This window comes from Bos javanicus, chromosome 7, assembly GCF_032452875.1.
Source record: "Bos javanicus breed banteng chromosome 7, ARS-OSU_banteng_1.0, whole genome shotgun sequence".
NCBI lineage: Eukaryota > Metazoa > Chordata > Mammalia > Artiodactyla > Bovidae > Bos > Bos javanicus.
In genome coordinates, this window is record NC_083874.1 from 92,460,775 (window position 1) to 92,487,521 (window position 26,747).

Here is a 26,747-nt window from a genome sequence, read left to right on the forward strand (position 1 = left end):
AAGTTCTCTCCCTCTTAGAGGAGCTGACTTCTTAGCCACTCTGCCCCTTTCTACTGATTCCTCTTCTACACCACTGTCCTCATCGCTCACTCTAAATCAAGGAGTGGAGGGCAGTGTATCAGAATCATATGGGGGCATTATTTTTCAAGTGAAACAAGTACTTTCTACCCCCATCTGAGAATCATCACCTATTTGAATCTGTTTATAACGGGAGTAAATCATATCCCATAAAAGTTGGGGGGTGAAAAAAACAAAAACAAGCTGAGAATCTCTGTACTAAACAGTTCCTCTTGATGATATTGTCACCTATATGCTGGTGATTTCAGAAGTAACATTTTAAGGGAATTCTCTGGCGGTTCAGTCACTAGGACTCAACACTTTCGCTATAGTGGCCCAGGTTCAATCCCTGGTTGGGGAACTAAGATCCTGCAAGCCATGCGGTGCCAAAAAAAAATTTGTAAGCCTCTGTTTTCAAATGACATATTAATTCAAACTCATTAAGTACAGCAGATCTATTACCTTTTTTTTTTCCTTTTCTTCCCTTCTTATTATCTACTCAGTGGATACTTCATACTCCCCATTCCCACCCCACATCCACAAATCTGTTTCCAGGTATTTTCTCTTCTTCCTCAGGAATACACCTTAGTCTGTCAATCATGTGCCATATTCCGTCTGGACCACGGTAGCCTCCTCACTTCTCCTTGCCAGCAGCCTCTCCGTACTCCAGATTCTTTGCCTTGTGATCCTGATTCCTACTGATTACAGCAGGAAATTCTAGAATGTGGCACTCAAAATACATGAGATGATTTTTTGATACCAAAAATTTGATTTTTTAGACCAGCTTTTTTATATTTATATATTTTAATAGGCTTAGAAAAGTAGAAATTATTAAGCTTACTTTTAAAGTAAGCTTTTGGTATAAAAATTGGACAATTTAAATAAAAATCTAACTGAGGGAGTATGCAGATATTTTTTAAAAGATAAAAATGGTACACTAGTCAATGAAGTTTGGGAAACCTGGTCCTACAAAATAGGTCTGAATTTCTTACCATGATATTGCAAATGTTATACATCATCTTCAGTCACTTCTTCTTCATACATTCCCTGCATTTTACTCAGATCTTTTGTGGATTAGCTTACCTAGTAACAAAACACCCCAAACTTAGTGGCTAAACACTTTATTTAGTTCCTAACTGTGCAACTCAGTTGGGTTATCCTGTCCAGGATGACAACAGATTTCCCTATGACTATGGGACTCTGTCCATAGTCAATGGTGGATCAGCTGGTAGCTAGGATGATCCAAGATGCTCTCACTCACAGGTCTAGGGGTTAGCTGACAATTAGCCAGAGCCTCTGCTCTCCTGCAGGTGGTTACTTATCTCCCAGCAGTATAGACTGGCCTCATTCACAATATGGTCTCAGGGTTCCAAGCACAGAAGCCCCATTGCCTTACAATAACCCAATACACATCAAAATGCAGAGTTTCCTACTAGGAAAGCAAATGACCTGGGATGGTGTAAACTCAAGCCTTTATAATTAACATCTGAGAAAAGTGGCCAGTGGAGGGTGGGGAGAGGTAAGAAGAAGAATAGTGTGGAAATAAAGGAAGGGGTAATCCAGGCCTGCGGCTAGTAATTACATAATTACATCAGTTTTTAGGGACCACATGAAGGAATAAAAGTTCCCAGAACATATAGTCATTACATCTGGTAATATAGGACTTAGGACTCTGTATATTTTGCTGGGCATCAATATGGAGTCAGCATTTACATATATACTTAGGCAAGACAACTGGGGAGAGAGTTAAGGAAGAATCAGTTCAGTTCAGTTCAGTTCAGTCACTCAGTCGTGTCCGACTCTTTGCAACCCCATGAATCGCATCATGCCAGGCCTCCCTGTCCATCACCAACTCCCGGAGTTCACTCAAACTCATGTGCATCGAGTCAGTGATGCCACCCAGCCATCTCATCCTCTGTCGTCCCCTTCTCCTCCTGCCTCCAATCCCTCCCAGCATCAGAGTCTTTTCCAATGAGTCAACTCCTCACATCAGGTGGCCAAAGTATTGGAGTTTCAGCCTCAGCATCAGTCCTTCCAATGAACACCCAGGACTGATCTCCTTTAGTATGGACTGGTTGGATCTCCTTGCAGTTCAAGGACTCTCAAGAGTGTTCTCCAACACCACAGTTCAAAAGCATCAATTCTTAAGTGCTCAGCTTTCTTTGGATGTCCAACTCTCACATCCATACATGACCACTAGAAAAACCATAGCCTTGATTAGACGGACCTTTGTTGGCAAAGTAATATCTCTGCTTTTTAATATACTATCTAGGGTGGTCATAACTTTCCTTCCAAGGAGTAAGCATCTTTTAATTTCATGGCTGCAATCACCATCTCCAGTGACTTTGGAGCCCCCAAAAATAAAGTCTGACACAGTTTCCACTGTTTCCCCATCTATTTCCCATGAAGTGATAGGACCAGATGCCATGATCTTCGTTTTCTGAGTGTTGAGCTTTAAGCCAATTTTTTCACTCTCCTCTTTCACTTTTAGCAAGAGGCTTTTTAGTTCCTCTTCACTTTCTGCCATAAGGGTGGTGTCATCTGCATATCTGAGGTTATTGATATTTCTCCCGGCAATCTTGATTCCAGCTTGTGCTTCTTCCAGCCCAATGTTTCTCAAGATGTACTCAGCATATAAGCAAAATAAGCAGGGTGACAATATACAGCCTTGACGTACTCTTTTTCCTATTTGGAACCAGTCTGTTGTTCCATGTCCAGGTCTAACTGTTGCTTCCTGAGCTGCATATAGGTTTCTCAAGAGGCAGGTCAGGTAGTCTGGTATTCCCATCTCTTTAAGAATTTTCCACAGTTTATTGTGATTCACACAGTCCAAGGCTTTGGCATAGTCAATAAAGCAGAAATAGATGTTTTTCTGGAACTCTCTTGCTTTTTCCATGATCTAAAAGATGTTGGCAATTTGATCTCTGGTTCCTCTGCCTTTCCTAAAACCAGCTTGAACATCTGGAAGTTCACAGTTCATGTATTGCTGAAGACTGGCTTGGAGAATTTTGAGCATTACTTTACTAGCGTTTGAGATGAGTGCAATTGTGCAGTAATTTGAGCATTCTTTGGCATTGCCTTTCTTTGGGATTGGAATGAAAACTGACCTTTTCCAGTCCTGTGGCCATTGCTGAGTTTTCCAAATTTGCTGGCATATTGAGTGCAGCACTTTCACAGCATCATCTTTCAGGATTTGAAATAGCTCAACTGGAATTCCATCACCTCCACTAGCTTTGTTCGTAGTGATGCTTTCTAAGGCTCACTTGACTTCACATTTCGGGATGTCTGGCTCTAGGTGAGTGATCACACCATTGTGATTATCTGGGTTGTGAAACAGAGTTGTTTAAAATAATATTGTGCTAATAGTTTTAATTCCCTCATTTTTTTCCTTTGTGAGGGCTCCCATTTACAAACCACTGGGGCTTCTCTTGTGGCTCAGCTGGTAAAGAATTTGCCTGTAATGTGGGAGACCTGGGTTCAATCCCTGGGTTGGGAAGATCCCCTGGAGAAGAGAAAGGCTACCCGCTTCAGTATTCTGGCCTGGAGAATTCCATGGACATGGGGTCGCAGAGTCAGACACGACTGAGCCACTTTCACTTTTACTTTTTTCCTTTTACATTTATTAAGGACATTCTGGTTGCTGGGAGTAGGGAGAGGTAGATTAGGAGAATCCTGGGGATTGGGAAGTTCACAGTGAAACTGGGGTGAAAGATAGCAGGAGGATGTTGGGGAAAGGGTGGTTGTGGTAAACAAGGTTTTTTTTCCGGCCTACTTAAGGAAAAAGGGAAAGTGAAAGTCCCTCAGTTGTGTCCGACTCTTTGTAACCCCATGGACTACAAAGTCCATGCGTATAGCCCTTCTATAAGAGTGGGTAGCCCTTCTCCAGGAGATCTTCCCAACCCAGGGATCAAGGCCAGGTCTCCCGCATTGCAAGCAGATTCTTTACCAGCTGAGCCACCAGGGAAGCCTAAGAGTGGGCAGCCTATCCCTTCTCCAACAGATCTTACTGACCCGTGAATCGAACTGGGGTCTCCGGCATTGCAGGTGGATTCTTCACCAACTGAGCTGTCAGGGAAGCCCACTTAAGGAAATAATGCTTAAGTGGAAAAAAAAAAAGCACATTTTAAATACAATTCTAAACTTCAAACTATATCACTTCAAAAGAAAATATGACCACTGAAATCAATATAAGGTGAATTTACACACACTGAAGTCCTGTTCCAAAGTTAAAGCCAAATTTAATACATTTTAATAGAATCTTGAAACTTCCAAAATCCAAATAGGAACTTGTCTCCTGTAAGAAGTCTCTACAGCTGTCCCTGCTGAGGCTGTTCTCACAATGCAATGGCAGCTCTGAAACACTTTGGCACTAAATGTGCACTAGATCAATCTACATTTGTTGATATTAAGCTCCATAAATGAATCCCCAACATCCTCCTGCTATCTTTCACTGCAGTTTCACTGTAAACTTCCCGATCCCCAGGATTCTCCTAATCTACCTCTCCCCACTCCCAGCACCCAGACTGTCCTCAATAAATGTTATGGCTGACAGGGAAATGTAGCTTTGAACATATATGCTCAAAGTAAAGTAACTTCTACTGGCAAAATTTTAGGTAAGCTCATCAAAGGCTGAACTCTTCTCTCATTCCTTCCCCTGTGAGGTGTGTGTGTGAGGCAGAGACAGAAAGAGAGAAAGATAGAGATCGGGTTATCTCTGGTGCTTGGTCTGCCTTAGGATACTCCAGTTCTTGGTCCACTGCACAACACCATGTCAGAACATTAATTACGGATATATTCGGTTATAGAGTTAGAAAAAGGAAGCAGATAATTGCCTAAATCCATATGTATATTAGCCATTTCCTTGCAAGGTCCAAATTCTACTACAGATATGTAGCAGGACAGCTTAGCATAATATGAATAGAAACAACATAATATATTGTTTTGTCTGCTGTTGTATTATAGTTGTGTACAGAAAAGGAGGTGTGATACATGATTGTCAGTAAGGACTCAGAAGGGCTTCCCTAGTGGCTCAGTGGTAAAGAATCTGCCTGCCAATACAGGTGATGCAGGATCAGGAAGATCCCCTGGAGAAGGAAACAGGAAACCACTCCAGTATTCTTACCTGGGAAATTCCATGGACAGCAGAGCTTGGTGGGCTACAGTCTATGTGGTAGCGATAAGAGTAGGACATGACTTAGCAACTAAAACAACAACCAACAAAAGGCCTCAGAAGCACAAGTTCCTTGCATTTTATTTCATCAGACTTCAATATCTGATAAAAGCAATAAGCACCAAATTATATTTGAATGCTGCTGCTGCTGCTGCTAAGTCACTTCAGTCGTGTCTGACCCTGTGCGACCCCATAGACGGCAGCCCACCAGTCTCCCCCATCCCTGGGATTCTCCAGGCAAGAACACTGGAGTGGGTTGCCATTTCCTTCTCCAGTGCATGAAAGTGAAAAGTGAAAGTGAAGTCGCCCAGTTGTGTCCGACTCTTAGCGACCTCATGGACTGCAGCCTACCAGGCTCCTCCCTCCATGGGATTTTCCAGGCAAGAGTACTGGAGTGGGTTGCCATTGCCTTCTCCGTATATTTGAATAAACCTTCCATAAATAATGTTTTCATGGCCATCATAAAGTCTAAAATGCAGATGCTAATAATTACAAGCCAAAGTAAAACCTCCATAGTTTTATAAAACTATACAATTAAAACTATTTTCACTTATACTGTGATTCTCATAGTCATAGAAACAGATATTGGTTAATATTTCCATTAAATTTGAACATTTTATGTTTAAATATAAATGTTTCAGCTAAAATTTTCCCACTTTCATATTTTAAAATCTGAATGTGTTCCACTGAGTTGAATACTTTATTTCCACATAACCAAGCAGACCTTTCCAAATGTTTGGATACCTACGAAAATAGCACAGAGAAATCAGAAAACTCTTGCGAGTGATTATAAAGGTACTGTATTTCTGATTACATAGGCACCTTAAAAGGGGTTCCCTCGTGGCTCAGTCGTTAAAGAATCTGTCTGAAATGCAGGAGAAAATGGGTTCAATCCCTGGGTCAGGAAGATCCCCTGGAGAGGGGAATGGCAACCCACTCTAGTATTTTTGCCTGGAAAATTCCATGGAAAGAGGAGCCTGGCAAGCTACAGTCCATGGGGTCGCAAAGAGCTGGACATGACTGAGCGACTAACACAACACACACACACACAGGCACCTTAAAACAGTGAGTTCTTTAAATCCTACACAGCCTTCAGAATGGGAGAAAATAATAGCAAATGAAGCAACTTACAAAGAATTAATCTCAAAAATATACAAGCAACTCCTGCAGCTCAATTCCAGAAAAATAAATGACCCAATCGAAAAATGGGCCAAAGAACTAAACAGACATTTCTCCAAAGAAGACATACAGATGGCTAACAAACACATGAAAAGATGCTCAACATCACTCATTATCGGAGAAATGCAAATCAAAACCATAATGAAGTACCATCTCACGCTGGTCAGAATGGCTGTGATCCAAAAGTCTACAAACAATAAATGCTGGAGAGGGTGTGAAGAGAAGGGAACCCTCTTACACTGTTGGTCGGAATGCAAACTAGTACAACCACTACAGAGTACAATGTGGAGATTCCTTAAAAAACTGGAAATAGAACTGCCATATGACCCAGCCATCCCACTGCTGGGCATACACACCGAGGAAACCAGAATTGAAAGAGACACGTGTACCCCAATGTTCATTGCAGCACTGTTTATAATAGCCAGGACATGGAAGCAACCTAGATGTCCATCTGCAGACAAATGGATAAGAAAGCTGTTTAATATATACACAATGGAATATTACTGAGCCATTAAAAAGAATACATTTGAATCAGTTCTAATGAGGTGGATGAAACTGGAGCCTATTATACAGAGTGAAGTAAGTCAGAAAGAAAAACACCAATACAGTATACTAACACATATATATGGAATTTAGAAAGACGGTAATGATGACCTTATATACGAGACAGCAAAAGAGACACAGATGTATAGAAAAGTCTTTTGGACTCTGTGGGAGAAGGTGAGGGTGGGATGATTTGAGACAATAGCATTGAAACATGTATATTATCATATGTGAAACAGATCACCAGTCCAGGTTCGATGCATGAGACAGGGTGCTCAGGGCTGGTGCACTGGGCTGACCCTGAGGGATGGGATGGGGAGGGAGGTGGGAGGGGGGTTCAGGATGTGGAGCACATGTACACCCATGGCTGATTCATGTGAATGTATGGCAAAAACCACTACAATATTGTAAAGTAATTAGCCTCCAATTAAAAATAAAAATAAAAAAATAAATCCTATACAGACAGTAAAATACAATCAGAATGCAAATTTAGGAACAAAACGGAATAATTTAGTAGCTTGTTACATGATCAGATATGATTGGTCTTCTCTGTGTCCAATTAAAAAAAATAAGAAAAAGATTGCCTTTGGTGGCTTTGGTCTAGGAGTGGATGGTGTGTTATGTCCATTAAATAGGAAGCCAAGATTACATGAACAAATAATTTCACAGCTCTGTGGAAGGACTGATGGTCTTTGCAAAGGCCTAGACTGGTTTCATCTTTCTTGAGATTTTATCACTGATTTGTTCTTAGTCGTGTGAAGGCATTAAGGCCAGCAGAGGTGACAAGTGTTTGATATACAGTAATTGAGCCACTTTTGTCAGACTGCATTTATTTTAAGCTATGCTCATACTTAGTACCCTTACATGTTTATGTTCCTGGGTTTTAGTTTTGTTCTTATTCCCAGTGAGGGGTTGAATATGTATGCCAATTGTAATAACACTCTCCTCAAAGCTCTACAAAAATAACACATACCTGTTTTGGTGCAAGGGATGCCTTTTCATTACATGAACGTAGAGCAAGCTCTTTAATATAAAAACTTACCCTTTGTTCATTACCCTACTTGCACAGTTTGTAACATATCCCTTACCTTTTAGCATATATTATCCACTTCAATTCAATCCATTCTTTACAATCTGCAGCAAGCCACAGAAGTTTCCTCTTAGTGAAAGGAAATTTGAAGGGAGGAGGAGCGTAGAAAAACACATTTAATTTATCCTATTGAAAAGGGACCATTCTAGATGATGTCTGAGCACTTCTGCATTTCCTTACACACTGCAAATCAGCTCAGATATCTTAATCAGTGGCTAGAAATGTATCCTTATCAGTAACATATTCATGAAAGATGGTATGTGTATGAGCTGCAAAATGTTTGGCAGAGACCCAGGAATAAAAAAGAAAGAAAGAATATGGTAAAGAGTTGATGGAATAGCTTTGTGTTTCAACTCTATTCATTCGGGGAATTTTCTATCATCTCTGTTTGTTCTGTATGGAAGGATAATAGACAAATCAGCAAAATGTCAGATTTCTATTACTTGATTTCATCTATATTTAGATGTATTTACTGTACAGTAATCTAGGATGGAAGCATATCTATATACAGTTGTGTATATACGAACATACATACGTTCTCATGGAGCTTTCTAAATCTTCCTATTTATAATAACATCATATAAAGTTTCTGTTTTGACAATCTAAGCACTCTTTAAATATTATCTCATAAAATCACGAGCAATTCCTGACAATTAATTTCTGCAGTCAATGGTCTACTCAAACTGGGCAACTCCCCTTGGAACTTAGAAGCCACAAGAGCAGACTGTGTGCATGAAAAAGCAAGACAATTCATTAGCCGATTCTGCAGCAACTCAAAGTGGCGGGGGATGTCAGCCCCTGCTCTGGTGCTTCAATACTAATGAGAATCATTGCATATTCATAACCTCAAATACAGTCAGCTTCTTGTAAAAACTTTTGTCACCCAGGCTTCATGGCAAGAGCAAAGCACTGCACAATCCGTGTCGTGGCACTTCCGCCAAGTGAGTGCAAGAGCAAGATTGATTGTTTTGCAACGCTGCCTGATGTGGAACTAAAAGATGCTGCCCCAAGGGTCCTAAAACTCTGCTTGGTTTGATTGCAAAGTCCTAAGTAATCAAAGAAACAAAAAGGAGGCAGTGGTGGTGAATGTGTTTGCCTATATATACATATACCCACATATATCACTATACATGAAAAATACGGAAAAGAATACTTTAAAGTTGGCTTATTGCGTGCTCAGAGTAATTATCTGTGAGGAATGTAACACCATCACATGAATTCTTACCATGTTGAAAGAAAAATGTTGTGCCCCAGTAAACTTGTTCTCAAGTTGCAAAAACAGCACAGCATAGCTTAATAGAAACAGACTTCTAAAACTGTCTGAAGTTTCCCGTCATTATCAATACCAAAGCTTAGAGAACTGAACCTGTCAGCTCCACCAAATCTAGAGCTATCTGGAATCCAGCTCCTCAGGCGGCTTTTTATGTTGTTGTCACTGCCTCCCTTGCTTTATCATCATCATCATCATGATTAGTTTCCAGAAGTGAGCCGTTCAGTGTGCTTGCCAGGAAATCCTGAGGGCTTGGCACTACACCATTTGACCCCAAAATACCTGTCTGTTTGGGGTAGCTACCAGCATCCCCTGGAGTCAGAGAAAGGAAATGTATGTTTCAGCACCCACTTTGAAAAAGCCTTGAGCATTTTTCCACTCATAATGATGTCTTCAGCAGGAATGCCAGCACACTTCCACATTTTTCTGACAGGCATACAGTCTACAAACTACCCATAAAAATTAAATAAAACAGGACAGTGAAAGAAAAGTTTCTAAATTTGATCACATTTGAGTTGTTAAAAGTTATTTCCAGATGCAAAATGTATATAAATATCTGCATAGCTAAAGACAAATCAGGAATATTAGGAGGCTGGTGGGGGGTGGGGGGTAGATGATGAGGTGTTGTGGGGGAAGGGGCTCACCCAACTGTCTTATATCTTAGTCACAGACACACAAGCTTCAAAAATAGAAGGATTTGTGTTTATGATTGATTGAGGTAACTGATTATCCACAGATATTTTAAGTGTTGAGACATTAAATTGTCAGCTCTATCAGTTTGATTGCAGTAAAACATGAAAACATTGACTTTTGTCTAGTTAGAGAAATTTATTTTTCCCAGAATGACAATTCTTTAAGTAGAAGCCAGGCAGCTTGCCAGCTTCCCGTGTCATACCCTGAAGTTTGCAAATGCAACCCATATTTTCGAGTGTTTTTCAAGGTTCAATGAATGGTGCAGAGGTCTTTTGCAAATAGTCTGATAATAAACAGATTCCTGCAGTACTCTTCCTTCTTTAAACCTGAGAAAAGTATTTACTCATTTAGAAGGAAGAAAGAAAATTGTAGCTTTGTACTCGTGGAAGATGTGTCACATGCTCTTCAGTTAAAGTATCTCTCAAAAAGAATATAACCCTCTTTGGACCACCATACTGTGAACAAGCATGATTAATATGTTTTATAAGTCTGAAATAAAATGCTCATCATAACTGTCAGTAAGCTGTCAGCTTTCAAAAGTCTTTGTTCCCAGAATGAGGCATTTGTCTGATCCTCTTTAAGAAAACATATTCCAACCTAAAAGGAAGATGTTAAATCAAGTAAATTCTACTAAAATCGATTACTGTTAAAACAGCCTGATATTCTAGATCCTTGTGTGTACTATACACGTCCATACTGTTTTACAAAATAAAAACACCACATCTTATTTGCTATTATTGCTTGTTAGAACACCTGTGCTTTTCACTGGGTAGAACTGTAGTCCCAGTGTTTAAAACCTAGTCCATTATAATAACAAAAATGTCAGATGTTTTATATATAGTCAAGCTTTTAAATAAAATCTGTGACTGGGAAATCACTTAAATGATGATTAAAATGAAAACACCAATCAGAAGACATGTAGTCATTAATACCACAGAAACACCATATTTATATTCTTTAAGCATTTATCATGATCATTAAAACACAAGATGTTCTAGAGACCAGCAAACCACTGAGCCCTCCATGTTTGAGTTCTACAGATAGCAGCAGATAATATCTGGAGAAAAAGGTTCCCTGAACAGCCAAGCAAAGGTCCACCAACTAGGACATCTTCCCAACTCCTTTAGCCAATCATCTTGTGCCCCGGAGTGCTGCATTTGGTTGCTTTTATCATATCTTAGAGGGTAACACCTATTATAAGTGGTCATTAAATTACCCATTCTCCTACTCCTTTATTCCAACCACCACTATACTGTATTGTATAGAACCATTGCACTGGTGGTTCTATGGCAAAGCTTCATAAAGCACCCCGTCTATACGCTGTCAACAGCCACAGGTCCTTTTGTTAACATGCTTTCCTCTTTGGGTTAGTTCTATTTATTTTAATATCATGCCCATAAAGATTAAAAATGCAGATCATTTTCCATTTAACATCCCTTTTTAAGTTTGTATTTTCCGAAAATCTAAGAAAAATTCATTTTTATACCAATTGTCAAGGCTATGGTTTTTCCAGTGGTCATGTATGGATGCGAGAGTTGGACTGTGAAGAAAGCTGAGTGCCGAAGAATTGATGCTTTTGAACTGTGGTGTTGGAGAAGACTCTTGAGAGTCCCCTGGACTGCAAGGAGATCCAACCAAGCCATTCTAAAGGAGATCAGCCCTGGTGTTCTTTGGAAGGAATGATGCTAAAGCTGAAACTCCAGTACTTTGGCCACCTCATGCGAAGAGTTGACTCACTGGAAAAGACTCTGATGCTGGGAGGGATTGGGGGCAGGAGGAGAAGGGGACGACAGAGGATGAGATGGCTGGATGGCATCACTGACTCGATGGACGTGAGTTTGAGTGAACTCTGGGAGATGGTGATGGACAGGGAGGCCTGGCGTGCTGCGATTCATGCGGTTGCAAAGAGTCAGACACGACTGAGCGACTGAACTGAACTGAACTGAATACCAATTGTGCTTCCCTTGTGACTCAGCTGGTAAAGAGTTCACCCACAATGCAGGAGACCTGGGTTCAATCCCTGGGTTGGGAAAATCCCCTGGAAAAGGGAAAGGCTACCCACTCCAGTATTCTGGCCTGGAGAATTCCATGGACTGTATAGTCCATGGGGTCGCAAAGAGTCAGACACGACTGAGCAACTTTCACTTCACATATCACCTTTATCCATAAGGAGCCATTTTTCATTTTATTATTTTCCAAATCGCCAAGAAACCACAGGTTATGTATATATAAGCATCAGTATATTGTAAGCATTACTGCTCTTCTTCACTTTGATGTATGCATAATTTGAGGGGTTTCCCTGATAGCTCAGTTGGTAAAAATCTGCCTGCAATGCAGGAGACCTCGGTCCAACTCTCAGGTCAGGAAGATCTGCTAGAGAAGGGACAGGCTACCCACTCCAGCATTCTTGAGCTTCCCTTGTGGCTCAGCTGGTAAATAATCTACCTGCAATGCAGGAGACCTGGGTTGATCCCTGGATTGGGAAGATCCCCTGGAGAAGGGAACAGCTACAACTTTTAACAAAGTTTATTTTCGTTCTTTCTTTGTCTGCTTTCTATGCCAAAACTACCCCCTGGTAGTTTCAATATATTGTGGCAGGTCTAAAAACAATGTTCTTTCGTATCTTATACACTAATTTTCTGTCTTTTGCCATTCCTCATCTCTTATAAGGTTTTAGTATTTAGCTCACAAATAGGTGAAAAGTAGATAAGTTATTTTGTTCTCCTTTGTTGGTTTTCTTTTTCCATTAAGAAAACTAGAATTCCCTTGCAGCCAAACTAAAGTGATTCATTTGCTGCTCGCATCTTAAAACAATTCCATAATTTCAGTGGCTTCACAATGTTTTCTAGACCTTCAAATTCTGTCCTCTCTAAAGTACTATCTACCATAGAGATTACGTTGTTAACTTTACAAGGAAATACCAAGCTCAGGTAGGGCTTTTCTCTGACATTATGGATATTGATTCCGAGGAGGACTAACTGGTACTAACTCGGTACCACAGCTAAAGTGGCCTCAGGTATGATACTTTTCACACTGCTCCTTTGATTGCTCTCATATCTATCCTGAATCTTTTTTTCATCATCTGTCCTCAGACTTACAAAGTTCACTTTAGTGATAGCAGCCACATTACCACAATCATAAACATAAACTAGAATTTACATGCTCTGAACCTCCCTAAACCTCATTTCAATTGTAAATTTAAACCTAAAAAAACCCTAAATTTTATTGTAGCCATCTTAAAAATCTTCTTCCTAACTACCTACAAGTAGTCTCTCCCTTGAACCCTTGGGCCAAATACAGACTTTGCTCTACTGCCTAACTTTTTTCCATATGCTCCTTTTTTAAAAAACTGTTCATCAATAATTACCAACAATCTCTGCAAATAACCTCTTGCTAGAGCTAGATATGGAGAAGGCAGTGGCACCCCACTCCAGTACTCTTGCCTGGAAAATCCCATGAATGGAGGAGCCTGGTAGGCTGCAGTCCATGGGGTCACTAAGAGTCGGACACAACTGAGCAACTTCACTTTCACTTTTCACTTTCATGCGTTGGAGAAGGAAACGGCAACCCACTCCAGTGTTCTTGCCTGGAGAATCCCAGGGACGGGGGAGCCTGGTGGACTGCTGTCTATGGGGTCGCACAGAATCGGACTTGACTGAAGTGACGTAGCAGCAGCAGCAGAGCTAGATAACTGAAAATATCAGTTATCCTCTTGCATATATAATATCATTATTATATGTAAAACTTTCCACTTTCTCTGTTTTCATAGCTGGAAGGAATCATCATTTTAAGAGCAGTGATTTTCAGATTGTATTCAGGGGTGCCTCAGACGTTCTTTTTAGAAGAAAATTAATGAAGGAGCAATATCATATAGAAGGTGTTCCAGAACTAATTCATCCAGAACACCATCACTTTTTGCTTACAACTTTTTTGAAATAATTTTAAATATACAGGAAAATTACAAGCACAGTACAAAGAACTATTGTATGTGCTTAACCCAGACTTTAACATTTTGCCACAACTGCTTTATCATTCTTTCCTACCCTTTCTCTCTTCTCTTCTCCTCTTCTTTCTCTTTTTACACAGTATACATCTTTTATTTTCTGAACTGTTTGAAAGTTACAAAACCTTGTTCCATTACCTCTAAATACTTCCAGGTAGATTTCCCAGGAACAAAGATATTCACTTATATTATTACAGTATGATAATCAAAATCAGGAAATTTAATACTGACACAATGCTGTTACCTAATCTATACAATTTACTTAAATTTTTTCAACTGCCTCCAAAATTCCTTTTACAGCAATGTTTTCTGGTCCAAAATCAGCCTTTCTTTGCCTTTTGTAATACTGACATTTATAAATAGTACAAACAATTTTCTTTGTAAAAGGAACCTTCAGTATGGGTTTGTCTAGTTTCTCATAATTAGATTTAGGTTATACATTTTTGGCAGAAACATTATATAAATGATATTGTGTTCTTTTCAGTGTATCACATCAGGAAACATATAATATGGTTCGTCCAGTTATTGGTGATACTGACTGTGCTTACTTACTTAAGTAGTTAAAGTAGTATCTACAAGGTTACTCCACTGTAAAATATGTTTTACTTAGTAATTAAAGAACAATTCATGGAAAGATATTTTTATAACTTTGTAAATATCTTAGCCCTCATCCATTTCTCACTCACTGGTTTTAGCATCCATGGATGACCCTTGCCTGGTGGTTAAAATGGTTGCAAAATGGTGATTTCCTAACACTATCATTCCTCCTACATTTATTTATATGGTATCCTATTCCCTGGAATGTGAAGTCAAGTGGGCCTTAGAAAGCATCACTACAAACAAAGCTAGTGGAGGTGATGGAATTCCAGTTGAGCTATTTCAAATCCTGAAAGATGATGCTGTGAAAGTGCGGCACTCAATATGCCAGCAAATTTGGAAAACTCAGCAGTGGCCACAGGACTGGAAAAGGTCAGTTTTCATTCCAATCCCAAAGAAAGGCAATGCCAAAGAATGCTCAAACTACCGCACAATTGCACTCATCTCACACGCTAGTAAAGTAATGCTTAAAATTCTCCAAGCCAGGCTTCAGCAATATGTGAACCGTGAACTTCCTGATGTTCAAGCTGGTTTTAGAAACGGAAGAGGAGCCAGAGATCAAATTGCCAACATCCGCTGGATCATAGAAAAAGCAAGAGAGTTCCAGAAAAACATCTATTTCTGCTTTATTGACTATGCCAAAGCCTTTGACTGTGTGGATCACAATAAACTGTGGAAAATTCTGAAAGAGATGGGAATACCAGACCACCTGATCTGCCTCTTGAGAAATTTGTATGCAGGTCAGGAAGCAACAGTTAGACCTGGACATGGAACAACAGACTGGTTCCAAATAGGAAAAGGAGTTCATCAAGGCTGTATATTGTCACCCTGCTTATTTAACTTATATGCAGAGTACATCATGAGAAATGCTGGACTGGAAGAAACACAAGCTGGAATCAAGATTGCCGGGAGAAATATCAATAACCTCAGATATGCAGATGACACCACCCTTATGGCAGAAAGTGAAGAGGAACTCAAAAGCCTCTTGATGAAAGTGAAAGTGGAGAGTGAAAAAGTTGGCTTAAGCCTCAACATTCAGAAAACGAAGATCATGGCATCCGGTCCCATCATTTCATGGGAAATAGATGGGGAAACAGTGGAAACAGTGTCAGACTTTATTTTTCTGGGCTCCAAAATCACTACAGATGGTGACTGCAGCCATGAAATTAAAAGACGCTTACTCCTTGGAAGGAAAGTTATGACCAACCTAGATAGCATGTTCAAAAGCAGAGACATTACTTTGCCAACAAAGGTTCATCTAGTCAAGGCTATGGTTTTTCCTGTGGTCATGTATGGATGTGAGTTGGACTGTGAAGAAGGCTGAGTGCCGAAGAATCGATGCTTTTGAAGTGTGGTGTTGGAGAAGACTCTTGAGAGTCCCTTGGACTGCAAGGAGATCCAACCAGTCCATTCTGAAGATCAGCCCTGGGATTTCTTTGGAAGGAATGATGCTGAAGCTGAAACTCCAGTACTTTGGCCACCTCATGTGAAGAGTTGACACATTGGAAAAGACTCTGATGCTGGGAGGGATTGGGAGCAAGAGGAGAACGGGATGACAGAGGATGAGATGGCTGGATGGCATCACGGACTCGATGGACGTGAGTCTGAGTGAACTCCGGGAGTTGGTGATGGACCGGGAGGCCTGGCGTGCTGCGATTCATGGGATCACAAAGAGTCGGACACGACTGAGCGACTGATCTGATCTGATCTGATCCCCTTATTTATTCACTTGTTTACTGTAAGTATGAACTCATGGATGTTTTCATTTAATAGATTAGCATTTATTAATCTCTTTGGGCTTCCCCCCTGGCTCAGCGGTAAAGAATCTGCCTGCAATGTGGGAGCTGCAGGAGATGAGGGTCCCATCCCTGGATCAGGAAGATCCCCCAGAGTAGGAAATGGCTACCCACTACAGTTTTCTTGCCTGGGAAATCCCATGGACAGAGAAGTCAGGCGGGCTACAGTCCATGGTGGCACAGAGTCGTATATGACTGAAGCAACTTAGCACACACTCAATCTCATTATTTTGAAGCTGAATTCTCTCAGATTTGGCCAGTGGGAGTCCCTCTGATCTGACTACTGAGGCCTTTTGACATGTCCCTATCCCTTTGTGAGCTTTAACATCACTTTTATTTTTATTTTGGGATTTGTTTCCAAACAATGCTTTTAAAAATTTGAAACCCATTTTTCTGCTATAATATTTTTTCCTCCAATTTTCCTTATTTCAAGTCAGGTTTGTATAAAAAGTATCTAGAATACAGAGAAGACAGAGAATAAATGATGGTAATCCTTTTGTTTCTGTGGCTGTACTGGCTACCACACCATCCCTCAACCTGCCAGGCATGCTCCTGCATTAAGGGCCTGGCATCCCTTGTGTCCTTGGCCTGGAAGCTTCCTCCCCAGGCAGCTCTGTAGCTGTTCCCACGTCTCCTTTAAGCCATAGCTCAAACATTCCTTTCTCGGGGAGGCCTCCATTGACCACTTTTATTACAGCAGAACAAATGTTCTCAAACTTTTTAAAACACCCTTTGAAAACTCTTGATGATAAACCCTTCATTCCCAAAGCTCCATTCCAAAGCAAGATATAAAATAACAATCGGTTTAACCCATCAATGGTTATGTCAGAAACATGATCTTAACCCTCACTGGTTTATTTTACCACAGTCAATTGACAAACTTTCCAAAGTGTTTACTGGTATATGCATAGTCCTTCTGGGTCATTGAAACAAAATAGATGCTACCCACTCTGCTTCTTCTGAGAGCAGAGCAGAAGATTCCTTATTGATCCACTTATTCAGTTCACTTCCTTATTATACACAGCATATCCACATCTATATCATTTTGCTATGAATCAGTCTAATTTTTAAAACTGTTTACTCCTAAATAAAAGTATCAATAAACTAGAATAATGTAGAACTATTTGCCGTACAAAACTGCTCTCTAAAAGAATATGTTTTAAACTATGTAACATTTAACATTTGATTATCCCAAGTAAGTCTTTAAAAAACAAGCAAAAAACCCTCAACAAAGAATCACAGATAATAATCACCATCAAAGAGATATCCAAGACTTTATAAGTCAGGTGCTTTCATTCACATTCAGCAGAGAAACTCACTTTTCCCTGAGTATGTTGTTTCAATATACAATTTAATGTGATTACATTTCACAGATCAGGGTTAAAAGTGTCCTTGCTAAAATATACAGCAAAGTCCATGACTTAACAGCACTTTTCCAAGGCAAACTTGGTAAGTCATTACTATGCATCATCAGTTTCTTAGAAGATCTTAAGTTTGTCAAGCTACTTACCTAGTCTTTTTCTAAAACTACTAACATACTTCAGACTTTCCAAAGTATATTATTTCTAGCTCCTATACTGAAGGCATATAGACGGCTTACCTTTCCCCTCAACATCTATTTTTCATTAAGTTTCATAATAGACATCTTTTAGGTTTCAAGATGCTTCTGTATAGAGGAATCAATACATTTTTCAACACAGCAAATAAGTAAATGCTTACAGGCCACAAAATGATGAGATGCCTCATTACATAATATAATAGGATAGAATAAATTCTCCTAACATGTAACTGATTTTTGAAGAGTAAGTCATGTACCCCAAACTATACTTTAAACCTCCTGGCTACCTAGTCCATCTAGTAAAATCCTTGAGTGATTTACCAATGATACATCTAAAGACCTAACTCACTTACAAAGATAACTATTTTAAGCACTGTAAGAACTGATTTTAAGTGAAACTCACGATCTCTAAAATATATACATATATATATATATATATATATATATATATATATAAATTCAGTGGCCATTTGCTTTTTCATTATAATGTTAGTTATCCTATAGTACTCAATTATCTAAGATAAAAGGCACAGCATAGTATTTAGTCTTCTAACATACAAAGAAGAACTATATTCATCACATATGATGAAATACAGCTTCTTGTTCTTGAGGGCTAGACCTGAGCTGTCCAATATGGTAGCCAGTAGCCACACATGTCTGTTGAGCACTCTGTAATATATCTAGTCCAAACTGAGACACACATCAGTGTAAGATACACATTAGATTTCAAAGACTTAGTATGAAAAAAATATAAAATATCTCACTAATAATTTTATGTTGTTTATATGTTGAAACAATATTTGACATATTGGGTTAAATAAAATATTAAATTCATCTGTTTCTTTTTACTTTTTTAATGTGGCTACTAAAAATTTTAAATTGCATACATGTCTCACATTTTATTTTATTTGAATTTTTGACTGTCCTGAGTCTTTGTTGCAGTGCGCAGGCTTTGCTGCCTAGCAGCATGTGGGATTTTAGCTCCCAAGCAGAAATTGAACCCATGTCCCCTGTACTGGAAGGCAGATTCTTAACCACAGGACCACCAGGGAAGTCTCGCTTATATTTTATTTTTATTGGAGAGGACTTGTTTAGACTAAAGTGGACAAAAGGCACAGTCAGAGGCCAGCTCCACAGTGTATCATAAATATCCTGCAACCATACTACTTTCTAAGGTTTTGAGGTTATTAGCAGATAATCAAATCCCACAAGCAACAGAAGACTAAGTCTATGTGAACTCAGTTTGTAATGAATACAATAATAAATTTACACATTTAATGATATCATAGTGTTTAATTAGGTAACTTGGTAACCACCTGCTGTAACTGTCTTTAAAATTACTATCAATAGTATTGTTTTGACATAGCTAAAGTTCATAGATTTTATTTTTTATTATCTCACTTCTATAAGTACTATACTGAATATTCTTATAAATAGTTAACTGTCTACTGAATACCTTGATTTAGATATAATGGGCATTTCAAATTCATTATGTCAAAACTGAAATCATTATCTTGCTGTTAGGAGTCTATTCTCTACGGTATTTCTGTGTGCCTCAGAGTAGGAATGGTCTATCCCTCCAGGTTAGAGGGCATACTGTTCCCTGACAAGGATAATAAAGATAATGTCATCCTCTGAGACAAGGTTGGCCAGTTTTGCTAGTAGGCTTTTACAAGCCTGGGAGGACACAGATCCACCTGCATCTGAGGGCATGGCATCACCCTGAGCCTCATTCTGTACTACAGGACTTGGGGAACCAATATGAACATGCAGATTATACTGACTACTTTGCTATGAGCAATAAACTGTCTAAATCTGACTGGGTTCATTGTTTCCTTCTTACAGGAATCTACAGAGTGTGGTGAGCCAGCCTAGCAGCTGCAGCTGCTTAAGAACTCCTTAATGCTCCTCCTTCCTTTGTGTCCTCAGTCTTCATACAAGCACCTCTGTCTACTCCACTGCCCAAGTCAGAAACCTGACCATCAGTCTTGACTCTTGCCCCTCATTCACCATATCCAGAGCATCACCATGTCTGAATTATTCTACCATCTAAATTTCGACTTCCCCTGCCTTCACCCTGGTTCGCATCATTACCCGCTCTCACCTACATGCCTAATTTGTGTCAGCGTCCCTAGCGTTCCCCTACTTCACCCATTCTTCACGTTGCTGCTGTAATGATCTGGTTATGTCATTTTATTGCCCTCAGGATAAAGCCCAAACTTGTCAAAGTTACAAAGTATTTTAAGGTCAGAATTTATGTCGAATGTTTCTTGGAATTCTATTTGTGATTATATTACTGGGAGGAGGGGGGAAGGAAAACAGAAAGAAAGATTAGCCCACTTCTAACATCAAAAACTGTGGAGCAAAATGTAAGTTGGGTGGGGTAGACCTTAGTTAATTCATCAAAACTTCTCTCTTCCTCATTCATGAGCATAGCTGAACTCTAAGACTTTCCTCTGTTAGAACTGGTAATGAAAAGGGGGTCCAACACAGTCAAGAAGGGCCATTTTTATTTTATTTTTTTGCCAGCCACATTTATTCTGATGAAGAGAATGCTCAGGTTATAAGCAAACATGCCCTTCCTGTTACTAGACTCAGAAGAGGTGATTGGTGTCAAATCTATCTTTTCTTTTGGTTCAGGGCATTCAAAAAACAGGCCTCTTTTCTTTTTTTTTTCCTTTTAAATGATATTTTAAGCATGCTTCATTCAGATATATCATGTTGACTGAACTGGGGAAAATTCAAATAAGATTATCCTGCTTCTCGTTTGGTCTAGCTCCTATTTTTCATGACTTAGCTCAAATTTTCTTTCAGGAAACCTTCTCTGACTCCCAAAGTACGGTTATATGTCTTTCCTATGTGCTTACTCATGTTTTAGCATTTAATTTCTTGTTGTTGCTATTTAGTCAATAAGTCATGTCTGACTCTTTGAGACCCCATGGACTGTAGCCTGCCAGGCTCCTCTGTCCATGAGATTTCCCAGGCAAGAATACTGGAGTGGGGTGCCATTTCTTTCTACAGGGGATCTTCCTGACCCAGGGATCAAACCCCACATCTGGTTGGCAGACAGAATCTTTAACACCAAGCCATAATACTGAGTATTAATCTCTGGTAATCTCCTTGAAGACAGTGTGTTTAACTCATTATCTATACCCTCTATGTTATACCATCATGCCTGACATATAGTGGATACCCAATAAATAATTATTTACTTTAAATATATAATCAGATCACACTTTCAAAAATCAGAAAGGGAATTGTAATCTTGAAGGGAAAGAAACCAAAGGAAAGGGATTTTAATTGTAGAGTTTTTCTTATCTTCTAACATATACTCAAACACACATACACACATACTGGTATGCCAAAACACTAAAGTTCTCCTAATTTCAGTACCCTTCCACTGTGAGGTTTGAAGTTACAGAGCCATTAGACGCTTTCATGAGAAAAAGAGAAAATGTATTTTTTTTCAAGGATTTATTCATGTAAGGCAGATTTTGATTTAATCTATATGTAACTCAAGTCTGCTTCCAGGCCAGGAGCACAAAGATGGTGAAGCTAAGATGACAGTTTAACTGGACACTTAACTTCATCTAACACTTTAGGATGAAAGATCCTCACATCTGCTTACTAGCCTTTTCAAGAGGTATTTTTGGCCCCTGGTTAGAATTTTGAGAAGAGAAATTTTAAATTCTGCTGAGCTTTCTTCCAAGACTTTACCCAGGGCAGCCAATGTAGCCCCTCAAAAAACAAAAAAGAGAGATCTTTAAGGCAATCGGTATAGCACAGTAGGTTTTAAGAATGTCTATGATCCCAGCAGTGTGAATAGCTTAGGGAGATACTGGTATCCTGGTAATCACTAGTTGGTTACCCTAATTTAAATTTTCAGAGTTTTCTTTGGCCAATAGCTGAATTATTGGTTATAAAATGATTTTCAGTAAGATCATTCTAGCACAACTTTATATTTTAGTGACCTGGTTCTTTTAGATTATTAAAAGCAAAGTTCTTAAACTCACAGAGCATTTTCCTTCATATAAAGAATAAGTATATCAAGCCCAGGTGCCACAACTACTGAGCCCACAGGCCACAGCTAGAGAGTCTGTCTGTGCACCACAATGAAAGAGCCCACATGCAGTAACCAAGACTCATGCAGCCAAATAAAGAAATATTTTTAGAAAGAAAAACAAAGACTATCACCACACTCACAGATAAATCTGGGTTCTAGTAATGACCCTGCAATTTGCTGTATGAACTTGGAGTAATAATTTTAAAACTTCTGAGCCTCAGCTTCCTTTTTGTGGTCAGGATTAATTAAATAACAATACAATGTATCCATAACGTTACCCACTACTCTGTTCATGCTCAATAAATGGCAGTCATAATTTTCACAAGATTCTTAATAGCATGAGTTAGCAGGCCAAACCTGTCCACCCCTGTTTTATAAATAAAGTTTTATTGGGCCACAATCACAATCATTAGTTTATGTTTTGTCTGACATGGAACAACAGACTGGTTCCAAATAGGAAAAGGAGTTCATCAAGGCTGTATATTGTCACCCTGCTTATTTAACTTATATGCAGAGTACATCATGAGAAATGCTGGACTGGAAGAAACACAAACTGGAATCAAGATTTCCGGGAGAAATATCAATAACCTCAGATATGCAGATGACACCACCCTTATGGCAGAAAGTGAAGAGGAACTAAAAAGCCTCTTGATGAAAGTGAAAGCGGAGAGTGAAAAAGTTGGCTTAAAGCTCAACATTCAGAAAACAAAGATCATGGCATCCGGTCCCATCACTTTATGGGAAATAGATGGGGAAACAGTGGAAACAGTGTCAGACTTTATTTTTTTTCTGGGCTCCAAAATCACTGCAGATGGTGACTGCAGCCATGAAATTAAAAGACGCTTCCTCCTTGGAGGGAAAGTTATGACCAACCTAGATAGCATGTTCAAAAGCAGAGACATTACTTTGCCAACAAAGGTTCGTCTAGTCAAGGCTATGGTTTTTCCAGTGGTCATGTATGGATGTGTGAGTTGGACTGTGAAGAAGGCTGAGCGCTGAAGAATTGATGCTTTTGAAGTGTGGTGTTGGAGAAGACTCTTGAGAGTCCCTTGGACTGCAAGGAGATCCAACCGGTCCATTCTGAAGGAGATCAGCCCTGGGATTTCTTTGGAAGGAATGATGCTAAAGCTGAAACTTCAGTACTTTGGCCACCTGATGCGAAGAGTTGACTCATTGGCAAAGACTCTGATGTTGGGAGGGATTGGGAGCAGGAGGAGAAGGGGACGACAGAGGATGAGATGGCTGGATGGCATCACTGACTTGATGGACGTGAATCTGAGTGAACTCCGGGAGTTGGTGATGGACAGGGAGGCCTGGCGTGCTGTGATTCATGGGGTTGCAAAGAGTCGGACACGACTGATCGACTGATCTGATCTGATCTGATCTGATGACTACATCTGAACTACAATGACAAAGTTGTGCAGAGTAACAACAAGATTTAAAACAGAGACTATATGGCCCACAAAACCCAAAATATTTACTATCTGGCCTTTTACAGAAACAGTCTGCTGACTCCTACTTACAATAAATTTCACTAAAACTTCTAAAATAATATTATCACCTTGTAGACTATTAATAAACCATTAATAAAGCTTTCCTGGCTTTAATATACTCAAAACTTTGTAATAAAGTGCAGTGCATTTAATCTCACAAAGATAATGGCTCATCTAATGGCTCTTTCATCTGTCCTCAATAGTGAATGGATGTGGCTGGGAAAAGTCTGACACGAATAGCTATACAAAATAATAAGCAAAATCTAACTCTTTGTAACAAACTGATAAGTTTAAGTGTATTACTTGCACTTCTATATTCTAGGCTTAATGAAAAAGATAGGAAGGCAGGATATTAGGTTCCCCGTTCAGCCTCCACTGACTTCATTTCCACTGGTCTCTAGAAGTACTAATTAATAAAATCTTTCTAGGAAAACAGTACCTTATAGCACTGTAACATTCTTCCAAAGGTAAAATAGAACTTGAGTAGTGTTATCCAGTGGAGGCTATCCCTGAACAACTACTTCCTATCCGAACCGAAGTGTTTATATTAATAAATGCAACTGGATAAGAATTCTCCTGCAACCTAGAATTCTCCTGATACCCTGCATCTCTACTTTCATTTGAAAAAAATACTCCTCAAGGGAAGTAAGTCCACATTGCTTCCCTGCTCTCGACCTGCTAAGAGTAATGACTTGCCATCACACTTAGAATAAAGTCCAAGGGCTTCACTGGGGTCCCGATTAGGCTGTACTGTGCCTCTGCCTAACTCTTAACCTCATTTCCTACCACTCTCCTCCTCTACCCACTGTGCTTCTTACTAACTCCTGAAGACATCAAACATAAGCCTCTGCATTTGAGTCATTCCACTTCCAGCTACACACTTCCGATATGTAGCTGGTCTGGGAAACTCAGCTACATTTCCGATATGGGAAACTCATATGGTTTGTTTCCTCACTTCAGATTTCTGCTCAAGTATCGCCTCCACAGAGAAAACTTCCTTGACTGCTTTTTCTAAAGTAGGATACTATGTTATTCTCTACCCATTTAATCTGCTTTTTTTTCCCTACAGCAAATCAAATACATATTTACTCATCTGTTGCAATATATATATGTGTGATGAGGACCAAGATTTCATCTCATTAACTATTTTATCCCCAGAGCTTAGAACAATGCCTGGCAACAGTGAATTATCACTGACAGGGAATCTACTGAATTAACTATGTGAAAGATTTGACTATTCAAGGAAAGCTTTCAGCAAATGCAACTGACGGTGGAATAAGAAGACCAGTAATAGTAATGGTGGCCATGTGAATCTAGAATACTCACAGATGGAAAGGTAGAAGGCTGAAGGAACTAGATTAGCATCGGAATTAGAGTAAGATTTTTAATAGCTAGAGGATAGTAGGCAGGATGGAAGGAAAAAGAATGAGACCAGGCCACAGATGGCAGAAGCCTGAGAAAAATGGAGAAAAATCTCTTTTTATAATCCCATTCACTCCCTGTCATTCTCCTTCCTCTCACGTTTCCTCTAGCAATATTGCATGCTAAGTCACTTCAGTGGTGTCCAACTCTTTGTGACCCCGTGGACTGTAGCCTGCCAGGCTCCTCTGTCCATGGGATTCTCCAGGCAAGAATACTGGAGTGGTTTGCCATGCCCTTCTCCAGGGGTCTCCCTGACCCAGGCACGGAAGCCATGTCTCTTATATCTCCTGCATTGGGAGGTGTGTTCTCTACCACTAGCGCCACCTGGGAAGCCCTTATGCACCCACTTTTGCCACCTCTCTTCCTCGTCCTCTTTTGCTTCCTCAGTCATAAATTGTTTTTCACTTGTATATTGCCTTCACAAGGTTTTTTCTTGTGAATCAGTGGCCTGAGTAAAAGAAAAGATCTCTAATGAGAAACTCTTAAAGAGTATATTTGATATTCTTTAGATGCTAAGAACACCAAAATCAGCATCAACATCAGTATCAGTACTGATGATCAGTACATTGATGATCAGTATCAGGTACTCATCATCAATGCAACAGACTGAAAAACAAACGTGAAGGCACTCCCTTTCTCCTCCTACATCAAGAATCCCGACTGCTTTGGGAATTCATCTGTTTAATGCTCTTTTCTTCCTTCTCCAGAACATATCTTTAAAAGATAATCATCATTTTTAGTTTTACTGAGGTATAACTGACATATAGATAATTGCACATATTTTAATGTATATATTTTGATGAGTTTGGACATGTGTGCACACATCACCACAATTAAGGTACTACAAACATATCTAGACTCTCAAAAATTTCCTTGTATTCTTTTGTGGTTTTGTGCTGTTGTAAGAGCACATAAAGAAAATGAAAGTGAAAAACATGAGATTTATCTTCACCATTTTAAAGTGCACACTATCATATTTTTAACTATGGGCACTGTGTTGTACAACAGACTCAACATATTTGACTTCTATCCTCAAACTGCTTTTAAAACTTATGACACACCCACTAAAGTATGCTGGGCCTAAACCCTAGGCCTAGCATTACCTTGTTTTATTAAGTTGACCCCAGTGCTGATACAAGCTAAAACAAAAGAAAACTGACAAGCAGTCTCGTCAGACTCATAAATGATTGTGTACATGTGCCTCTTCTCAGCTCTCATCAAATGACACTGGGCTCGGTGTTCAACTCGACTCTTTGAAGGATAATTTCTGACACATTAGCAGCAGCCAACATAATAATATATATTAATTTCAGTCAAATACCTCTCAAAATATAATACCCCAGAACATCAACTTACTCATTTTAAATTCTTCCATAGGAGTCTACAGGAAGAACATGATTTCTGTAATCCAAAAGGAGTCTTGAGAAAATAAACTGTAAAAAAAAAAAAAAATTTAGGAGGAATTCATAATAAAGTTCATGTTTTGCCCATTAATTTTAGATACCAAAGAAAAATCAAAGCGAGGAGAGATGTTTTTAATACCAAGCATATTTACAAGTAACAAGGCATTAAGATTTATAAACTAACATGATCACCTACTTAAAGCTAATCAATATATTCAACAACAAACAAGATACTTGTCTTAAATGATTTATTCCATTATTTTGGTACCTATGCTTAAATTAATTCCAATTACAACTCTATATTCAAGACTTGAGAGAGAAAAAAGTTAATTACGCAAATTAAAAATCAAAAGCCTAGAGTATTAATCTCCTCTACACATACCCCTGTTTCATCTCTCCAACTCTCCAAA

At 39.3% G+C, this 26,747-nt stretch overlaps 1 long non-coding RNA gene across 4 annotated transcripts in view; it reads right to left on the reverse strand.

Annotated features, from left to right (window-relative positions):
- LOC133251671 (uncharacterized) overlaps positions 1-26,747 on the reverse strand; it is a 159,693-nt gene that overhangs the window by 14,471 nt on the left and 118,475 nt on the right. For all 4 annotated transcript variants that reach the window (XR_009737726.1, XR_009737727.1, XR_009737728.1 and 1 more), the window contains one exon: positions 26,291-26,367. This is a non-coding gene — a long non-coding RNA (uncharacterized LOC133251671). The remainder of the gene's footprint in view (positions 1-26,290; positions 26,368-26,747) is intronic.